Consider the following 10,878-nt stretch of genomic DNA (forward strand, 5'->3'; position numbering starts at 1 on the left):
AGCTACATGTGGCTCTTTGGCCCCTTGAGTGTGGCCACGACGTTTCAATCGCACTGTACGTGCACGCCCACATGTGGTATTTTGTGGAAGAGCCACAGTCAAGGGGCTGCAGTTTGCCGACCACTGTTTTATTATATATGATTAGGATAAACTACTTTTATAGCTGGGCTGTTTGTTTTACATAATAACAAAAATTAAAAGCAGGAAACATTGACCAAACAATTTAGGGAAGAACAGCAAATTTGTAACATAGGTTAATAATCTCAATCTCTGCATATTAACTGTAATATACTTGTATAGGTATATATGGCTGTGATATTTTCCAGTCATATTTGAAAATCCACAGAATTAGTGTACATGCCTAAATTTGAAGTCTTGGGCATCTGTATGCATTTGTACACATTGTATTTTTAATGTAGATGTTAGCTGTCCTTATTTTAAAGTATATATAAAATTACATTACTTCATTTGCTCAGCAAACATTTGGTCCTATCCAATATGTCCACAGGAACCTTTTGTCCACGCCAAAGGTCCTTGAGATTTGGGCCTGTCTGAAATGTCCACGCTTAGAAAACATCCCTGGGTTCAAAGAACCCACAACATTTATTTCTATTTGAGGTTGACAGAATTCATACATAAAAAATACTTTCATGTTTTCTTCATCCAATCATTGTTGCGACTGTGTGGCCAAAATCACCCTTCTTACCTTGGTAGCCTAGCTAGTAATGACATGTGGGGTGAGGTAGGTGGGACTCTATGGACCAAATGCCTCTGTGGATGTTTTGGACAGGATGAAATGTCCTGCAAGTTTTCATGTAAACTTCCTATCAAAGCTGTTATCCCCATATTATAGGTGAGAAATATCTCATCTTACAGAAAAGCTAAGTAAATTGCCCAAAGTCATGTAGCTATTGTATTCCTCTCAAAATTATTTTGCATAAGTAAATGATTACATGTAAATTTATTTGATCCAGAATATAAAATGGAGTTGAAATTTTATGGGATTTTGTTTAACTGGTGTGAATATTATCGTAAACCAGATTTCAGATAAACTTGAATTTTATAGTCCACGTTACTCTACTTTTCAGATTTAACACTTTTCTAAAAATAAATGCTTCTGATTTTTAAAATTTGTTTCTTCTTTGACAATATCGAACAGAATCCTGACATTTTGGGTACATTTTTATGTAACTCAATAGTGACCTTTCTCATTTCTGCAATTTACAAAGAAGAAAATAAATGTTTCGGTGAGGTCATTGTTCATTTTCCATGACAAGTGCATTTTAAACTTGTTTTCTAGTAGGTTACAGGTGAACACAGCTATCTATATTTTTAAAGAAAAGATCATAATTGTATCTGAATATTTTATTTTTACTTTTCAATGAACTGCCAATTGTGAATAATGATAATGCCTGGATCCATTACTGAGCATACCAACTTCTTAAAATTATAGTCCACATTAATAATGTGAATGACTACATTATAATAATTCTAATGATCGAAGAAATATTCTGAAAGTTTTATGATATTTTAAGACTTACACATGAAGGAATATTGCATATTTTCTCAGCCATCATAGATTAACTTAATGATTAAAGAAATAAATACCATATTGTTGTTCAATGTCAATCATCATGGAAATGTAAAAATAGCTGAAAAGTTCAAGCAAATGCCAAATCTAAAGGAGTCTAAACGCTGCAAACCCAAATCTTCTGAATTTTCAGTTAATTAAAAAGTGCAAGCGACCAGTAACATAGCGAAATGCCCATTGTAATATTTGTTATTGAGAACAATAATAATTTTTATATAATTTGGAGATCAGGAATATGGGATCTGAAAACAAGGCATATAAACTATATTTACATGCAATTACTTTGTCATTTTAACTAGATTTTTCTTCAAATTTATCAGAAATTCATTTGTCAAGAATCATTCATATTTTGGTAAAGGAAGCATTCTAGCATATTTTCCTTCTTGTATACTAATGGGCATACATAACAATTTAAATGTTAATCTCAGTATGATTTCCCCCACAGTATGTTAAGAATTGTACAAAAACAGTTTTTGCAAACTGGAAAGATTAGATAATATCCTAATTAAAATCATTGACCAAAATGTTGGTCAATTAAAATCATTGACCAAAATATTGATTCAAAGTTCAAATATGAAGATTAAGTCTGATGATGTGGCCAGTTCATGGTTTACATGGCATGCCACCATACATATTCATAAAACCAAGAATAAATAATCCATTGAATATTTCCAGTAACAGTAAATAGAAATACATTTTAACTTCATTCTTTATTTAGGTCTATTTTCCAGTTAAAGTCATACACTAATTACAAAAAACAGAGTATTTTTGTGAAAGAGATAAATATTTTGTTCCTGAATACATTTTATTTAGACATTTAGAAAAACTGCCTAAAAAGCACACGCATGCCAAAGTCATAACAACAGTCTTTGCATTTGAGTGGAGGGGATATTTAATTATCTATCTGCCACAAGTTTATATATTTAATGAGAAATTTAATATATTGCATACATGTCGGCTTTGGTCAATACATAGTCATTATACACAATGCACCCACACTATTTGATCAGGAAACTCCTTAAGATGTGTTATTGCATGTGAAACTCAGAAAAAAAAATCAATTTCCTTTTAACTGTACAACTGCTTATTTCACAGTAAGCATGCATTGCTTTGGGGCAAAGGTCAGGTTGATATTTATATAGTCAATAAAGACCAAACCCAAAAAGAATGATTTTCTGAACATAAAAATAGAAAACTATGGAGCAAATAACTAAAGGAGTTGTCTCAGCTTTGCCATGTGCAAACTGCTTGACTCGGGCCAGTTATTTAACCCCTCTGGATTGTTTCCTCATCTTCTAAATGGGGACACTAACAAAACTTACTTATCATAAAAGCCTGTTGAAGGAGATAGTGAAAAATGCATGTAATACTCTTAGAATGATGCTGAGCACATAGTGTTCAATGAATATGAGCCATTATCAGTGCAAAACACTCCTAGTTTATTGAACAAAAGTATTCTTTGGACTCGGTGCTTAAAAGATAAAAATGTATGTATTCATCAATAATGCAGTATGTCTTTTCTGGTGCTTTTAAAAATAATTCTAACTAAAAATCTCTCTGAAGAACTGTTTGACATAGTTCCCAGAACATAGGAAATAAATTTAAAGTGCATGGAAAATTTTGTAGCTCAAAGGTTCAACTGATTCATGGTTTTTAGATTAGGACTAACTCATTAGTCAACAGAGCCAAATATCAACAGTACAACGATTGAAATTTCTTTTGAGAGCCAAATTTTTTAAACTTAAACTATATAGGTAGGTACATTGTTATTAACTTCATTAGGGTACTCCTAAGCTGGCCTTTGCTAAAAACGTCCTCAATCTGATTGAGGTACGTTCGCTGAGGTCAACCCCTTCCAACTCTCCCATCCACACTGGTCTTGTGTACTTGTTTCAGATAGACGAGTGTGGATGGGAGAGTTGGAAGGGGTCGACCTCAGCGAATGTACCTCAAAACAATGTACCTCCCTCCCGCTGCCTGCCTGTGCTGCATCTCCTGTTGCCCGACTGACGGACACCCCCACTTCTTCTAATGCCACTTCTTCAAAATAGACTCGCCCAGGCCAAAAACCGACTTCTGCGCATGGGCCACGAAGTTTCAATTGCACTGTACGTGCATGCCCGCACGTGGTATTTTGTGGAAGAGCCACACTCAAGGGGCCAAAGAGCCCCATGTGGCTTGCGAACTGCAGTTTGCCGACCACTGGATTAGGATGATCTATAAATACCAATTTCTATTATGCCAAAATAACCTTTTTTTTTCTCTTCAAAGAAAACTTTAAAGAGAAAAAACTACAATTTTGTTTTGCAAGTACTGAATCAGAAGAGCTGAAATCAATGTTCTTAATGATAATAAGCTTAATTCATTCAATGGTCTGGTTCATACTCACTTACCTGATGATCATTATGCATAAGTAAATAATTTAAAATGTATCTGATATCAATATTCTAATTAATATACAAGGGGGATTAGTAATGGTTTGGGTACTATTACAATAAATCATCAGGGAATTAGGCTTTATGAAGTTTTTCTATTCCAATAAAAGAGCTCAAAATTACTAACCTGCTCATCAAATTAATATGTTTTTATTGATTTCAGAGAGGGGAGAAGAAGAAAGAGATAGAAACATCTATTGGTTGCCTCCTGCACATCCCCTACTGGGGATCAAGCCCGCAACCCGGGTATGTTCCCTGACCTGGAATCGAACCCTGACCTCCTGGTTCATGAGTTCATGCTCAACCACTGAGCCACACTGGCCAGGCAAAGTTAAATTTCACATGCTGAGAGAACTCTAACTTATTCCCAGCAAATTATTTATATGTGAATATAGTCTTAGCTTAATTTGTAAGATTTAAAACCACCCTATGATTGTTATCATTTTATCAGTTTTTATGATGACTTCTTACCTATTAAAACTTACTTTATAAAGTAACCTTTTGATTGGAAATGAAGTGTAGAACACAAGTTAGCCCTACTCTCCTTTATATAGCAAAAGTTGACACAAATGTGGAAAATATATCACATATAGTATTGTTTAACACATGTATCTTTCCTTTTGACCTCTGTAAGTCATTAGAAATAAAATATCTGTTCATATCCAAATATGTCAACAGTGCTACTACACTTCAAAAATAATTTGTTTTAAAAATAGTCTGAACTATATAACATATATAATTTTTAAGTATATTCTTATTGGTTTTAGAGAGAGAGTGGAAATGAGAGGGAGAGAGAGAGAAACATCAATGATGTGAGAGAATCATTGATCGGCTGCCTACTGCATGTCCCCTACCAGGGGATCAAGCTTGCAACCCAGGCATGTGCCCTGATATCAAACCAGTGACCCCTCGGTGCATGGGAGGATGCTCAACCAACTGAGGCATAATTAGCAGCCAGGGCATAATTAAAGTAGAATTTAATTTGGGTCCAAACTATGTAACATTACCTGAAATAGCTAAATGATTCCAAGGGGATATTGCAGCTATATAATTTCCCCTCTATCTTGTGTTTTAGATCCTGCTAAGCAGAAAGGTTATATAAGATTGTCTTTATAAAATATTATAGGCAAAGAAAAGAATAATTCTTGGTACCCATCTTTATTATTATATTACTGTTTTGACGGTTATGAGATACATAAATTGCCACTGTACAATAGAATCACACCAGATTTGGAGTATTTGCAAAAAGAAAATGTATGAAACAAAATTTACTTATTGTGGCACATACTGTAAAACCTATTTTTACTCCCTCTTTTTATGCCTTTTCAGGTTCTGCACACACCCATTTTTTAATTTAAATTTAGCCATAAATATGCATCTTTTAATTAATTATGGAATTTTGGTCCTTCAGAGGATGGCTTCCCTAGCAGCAACTCTGAGATCTAAATTAAAATTTTAAAGCAAAAATATGTGGGCAAGGTATAAAAGTAGATCAGGGAACATGTCATTTTGAATCAGGATAATTAGTCATTAATTTCTTGTATTCATTTTTTAATATGTTTTTATTGTTGATTTGAGAAGTGAGGAAGGGAGAGAGAGAAAAAAAAAAACATTAATGTGAGCAAAACATTGATTGGCTGCCTTCTGCAAGCCCCACACGGGAGGAGGGAGGGGGCGTGTATTGAGCCTGCAGTCTGAGCATGTGCCCTGACCAGGAATCAAACCAGCGACTTTTGGGTGCATTGGATGATGTTCAACCAAAGAGCTACATTGGCCAGGCAATTTCTGGTATTCTTTAGGTGTGTTTTCAAACTACCTTCAAACCTATTGTGTAAGGCTCTTGCTTAAAGAATTTATTTTAATCTAAAAGGATCAAAGATCAGGCATCTATGCTAGGAGGATAAACCTTTTAACAGTCTCAATTTAGAAACATAAGGCAATCCCATATAAAAAAGAAGTAATACGCAAATTAACCCTCACGCCCTCAAAAATGATGCCTATGATCAGGCCGGCAGGGGGTTTAGTGAGGGATGACCAAACAACTGAACAGCAGGCTGCATAGGGTGACCAGGCCAGCAGGGGGAGGGTAGTTAGGGCCAACCAGGCTGGCAAGGGGGTGCAGTTAGGGGCGACCAGGCAGGCAGGCAGGTGAGTGATTAGGAGCCAGTGGTCCAGGATTGGGCCTAAATCGGCAGTCGGACATCCCCTAAGGGCTCCCAGATTGGAAAGGGTGCAGGCTGAGCTGAGGGGACACCCGCCCCCCCAGTACATGAATTTCATGCACCGGGCCTCTAGTATCTTCTATAAAGGAAGAAGTACTGAGAAAGAAAAAATCATGTCATTGAGAATCTATTATATCAAAATCCTTCCATTATTTACTATGCTTAGCAAATCTAAGGCATGTTTGTATTCTGAGTATATGTGTACATTGCTCTTCAATATCAATGAGCTAGAAGTTTTATTATGTCCTGTATCTTCCAAGACATGGGCAAATATATGTGGTCATTTTTACCAGGCTTAGAAGAAAGTAATTTTTGTCATACATAAGAAGAAAGCATGTAAATGAATTTTGCTAAAATTATTTTAATGCAAGCATTAACAATCCTGTGGATTTCTAGAGATGTTTAAACAGCTAATAACTTTACATCATTGCCTGTCAGTAAAGATCATGTATCTGGCTCATAATCAGGATAAACACTCTGACCTCTCCTTCTGTAGTTACTTTGGGTTCATGACACACATTTGGAAGATGATCTGTATGCAATGTTTGGTCACAGCACTAAAAAGGTTAATTGGGTTCAATTTGAGCATTTTGAATAATAACAAATATAAGATTTTATCTTCCAAGCATTTATAGCTCATCTTTGCTCTTGTTAGATTAATTAAATAATTCAATTGTTTATTTCAGACTAGAGGCCCAGTGCATGAAATTCATGCACTGGAGGTGGGGGGGGGCAGGGGTCCCTCAGACCGCCTGTAGCCTCTTGCAGTCCAGGACCCCTCACTCCTTACCACCTGCTCCTTACTGCTCAGCTAGCTGCTCCTTAGCTTTACCGTGGAGGCCGGAGAGGCTCCCACCACTGCCACTGTGCTCGCCAGCCTTGAGCCCTATTTCTGGCTGAGCAGCCCTTCCCCTGTGGGATCAGTGACCTGCATTGAGTGTCTGCCCCCTGGTGGTCAGTCCGCATCATAGTGACCAGTCTTTCTGATTGTTTCACCTTGACGTTTGCTTAGGCTTTTATTATATTAGATTATAAGTAGGTCCATAAACTAATACAAAAAAGAGAGAGAGAGTTAATTAAATCCCCTTCTCAAAAATTTACTGAAGTGTTTTTCTCAATAACTTAGGAAAATAAAGACAGAAACCAAGTATCCTCTCACAGAAAGCAGAATAAGAACCAAGTATAAATAATTAATATTTTATTATTATTTCTTAGCGCTTTTTTTGTTTAAAGCCACTGATTCTATAAATTATAGCTTTATTTTTAGATTAATCTAGTACTAAATACTAAATTAATATTTAGATTTGTTGCTTACATGTTTGAATATATTAAGCTTCTTACAATGTGATTTTATATTCTTCTCTATTTGTTAGAGCCTAGAATTCACTTAAAATACAAGAAAGAAACAAATGGGGAAAAAAGAGTTCAATGATTTAATGAGTTATAAAAATTTAAAACTATTAAATTATTTTCATAATTACATAGTGATAGCAAATAATGATGAAGGTAGCTAATGAAGGGCTTGCTGTAAACTACTTTAATAATATATATCACTGTATAGTACAGATTGCTTGAAGTCATTGTTCAAAATTTAATTAATAGCCTGTATATCTCACTTGTTGGCTCTGCTATAACATACAATTGCATTTCTAAAAAATCTTGCATGACATACACACACACAAAAAATACTTTCAAGGAAAAAAAAAAACCCTGCTAATTTCACATTTACATTATTGTTACTGAAGGAACTTAGAGTTTTCCCAAACCACACACCTTTATTTTAGTTTTTACTTAATCATCCTCAATATCTGTCCAGTCTGAATTAATAAAGAAAAAAGAATTCAATGATTCTGATAATGCATAGACCAAAGAATGTTATTCAGCATAGCAGAAAATGAATATAACTCAAGGCTATTGTAAGGTAGCTCTATTCTCTACATCACCATTGCAGTTACTAAATAATATTTTAAGTAAAAAAAAAAAAAAGAAAAGCTTACTCACAAAAAGCATAGGGAAGTAATTTTTTCTGAAATATGCGATATGCTTTAGAACAGTGGTCGGCAAACCGTGGGCCACATGTGGCTCTTTGGGCCCTTGATTGTGGCCCTTCCACAAAATACCACGTGCGGGCGCACATGTACAGTGCGATTGAAACTTCTTGGCCCATGCGCAGAAGTCGGTTTTGGCCTGGGCGAGTCTATTTTGAAGAAGTGGCGTTAGAAGAAGTGGGGGGTGTCAGTCGGTGGGGCTATGGGAGACATTGTGGAGTGAAAGGAGATGTAGTGTCGAGGATTGAGAAAGGTATGCTGAGATGGTTTGGACATATAGAGAGGATGAACGAAAGGAGATAGCTGAAACAAGTACACAAGATGAGTGTGGATGGGAGAGTTGGAAGGGGTTGACCTCAGTGAACGTACCTCAATCAGATTGAGGGCGTTTTTTAGCAAAGGCCAACTTAGGAGTACCCTAATGAAGTTAATAACAATGTACCTACTTATATAGTTTAAGTTTAAAAAAATTGGCTCTCAAAATAAATTTCAATCGTTGTACTGTTGATATTTGGCTCTGTTGACTAATGAGTTTGCCGACCCCTGCTTTAGAAAATAAAACTCCATCAAGACAACTTGCCCATTAACACATTGTATGCGGGAAATGTATTTATACGTTTTATGTATTCATACGTTCTACCAGTGTAGTAGAGTGCGGGACACGTATTAATACATTTTATATAGACTAGCTGTAGAATGCGGGTAATGTATAAATACGTAAACTAAAGTTGTCGTAATTTTACTGAACGTTGCCATTTGCACAAAAAATTAGCAAAAATGGCCTGCGCCACCTGTTAGCGTGCGATAAAAACTACCCGCAAACAATGTTTTAAATTTAGTATCCAATATTGCTACTTAAGATATTTTCAAAACATTTTTAAATTTTACTGTATAGTAGATTATACTTAAAATAAAGTAATACTTAGTTATGTGTATGAGTTAGAAAAGAAAGCTCTCCGAGTAAATGACCTTAAAAATCAAGTCTAATAGAAGGGGAAGGAAAACAATGTGTTTAAATATTGACATAAATAACCAAACATAAAGCTAACTTGAATCTTCTCAATATCATTACAAATCTTGAAATGTAATTTTTACTCAGAATTCAAGTTCTCTACCCATCATACATAAAATGTCTTCTTGTTGACACTAATAAGATAAAACTAGATAACCATAAAGAGAAATTAGATAATTGATTGTTAGATAAAAGATTGTTCTTTGAATAAACTTTAAAAAATGTCTTAGATACTCAGTTTCTAATATTTCATTTTCTCTAGAGAATTATTTTTGGCAGCATTCTCAAAACTGTATCTAAGGGTTGGTTAGCTTTACTTTGTCCATTTCAGATAGAGCTATCTGAAGCAAAGAAAGCAAGCTTAGAACAGAATTGAGCTCAAAACTCACAATTGTAGTTTGTGTTTTAAATCTACTACTTACTGTTATTGTATTTTTTTATTTCTAATATGTTTCTGATAACTGAACATGTTTCTTTTTCTTTCACTAAGAATGTTTTGTCAGCAGCATGAAGCAGATAAACACATCTCTTTATAAACTGCTTTTAGTGCAAGAAATAATTAAATTGTAAATGATAGGCATGGGAGAGAGGCAATTGAAAAATGTATGAAAATGTTTCTGTTTCAATATAATATATTGAAAATTAAGTGTGACAAAAGGCTTAGCAACTGATTGAATTATATTGAAGATGTATGCCTCTAAATTCCATTGAGCTGCAGCTATGTTTGGAGATAAGACTATCTACTCTCACTGTGATTTTTATTTATTTATTATTTTATTATTGTTTAACTAGAGGCCCAGTGCACAAAATTTGTGCACTGGGGGCTGGGGGTCCCTCAGCCCAGTCCAGGAGCCCTCGGTGGATGTCCTACTTATGGCTTAGGCCTGCACAGTCTGGCAACAGAGGCTCAGAGCAGGCGCCTCGTGTGTGTGTGTGTGTGTGTGCCCCTGCTGGGGGCCTGCCCCCAGCCACGTCGGAGGCTCAGAGCAGGCACCCTGTGTGTGTGTGTGTGTGTCCACTGGGGGCCTGCCCCCAGCCACACCGCGGTGGCTTGGAGCAGGCACCCCTCTGTGTTGATCTCTCAGGCTCCTGGCTGTGCCTGCATGTTGTTCTCTCCCTTGAGTGGCAGCCAGGGTGGGTGGGAAGCTTGGCTTCCTCCATCACCAGGGGCAACCCAAGCCTCCAGCTCCATGGCTGCTGCCATCTTTGTCGGGTTAATTTGCATACTCGCCCTGATTGGCTGGTAGGTGTAGCGGAGTGACACCAATTTGCATGTTTCTCTTTTATTAGTGTAGATGCTTCTTGAGATGACTTAGAGTTTTTTCCTATGACAGTAAGCATAATACAAGAATATTTAATCTTTGCTTGTTTTTCCCAGGTGTCCTTTTCTAGATCAAAAGATGTTTTTTTTACTATAATTGCAAATAAAATTATCAGCATGTTAACTTTCACGTCATATGACCAGATATAATTTAGTTATGTTTGAGAAGGATTTCAGAAAAATGTATTCATCTTTTATGAAAAGGTTTCTGATAAAGGATGGAGATTTTAAATATATAATATTTTTGCA

This window comes from Myotis daubentonii, chromosome X (assembly GCF_963259705.1).
Source record: "Myotis daubentonii chromosome X, mMyoDau2.1, whole genome shotgun sequence".
Lineage (NCBI taxonomy): Eukaryota > Metazoa > Chordata > Mammalia > Chiroptera > Vespertilionidae > Myotis > Myotis daubentonii.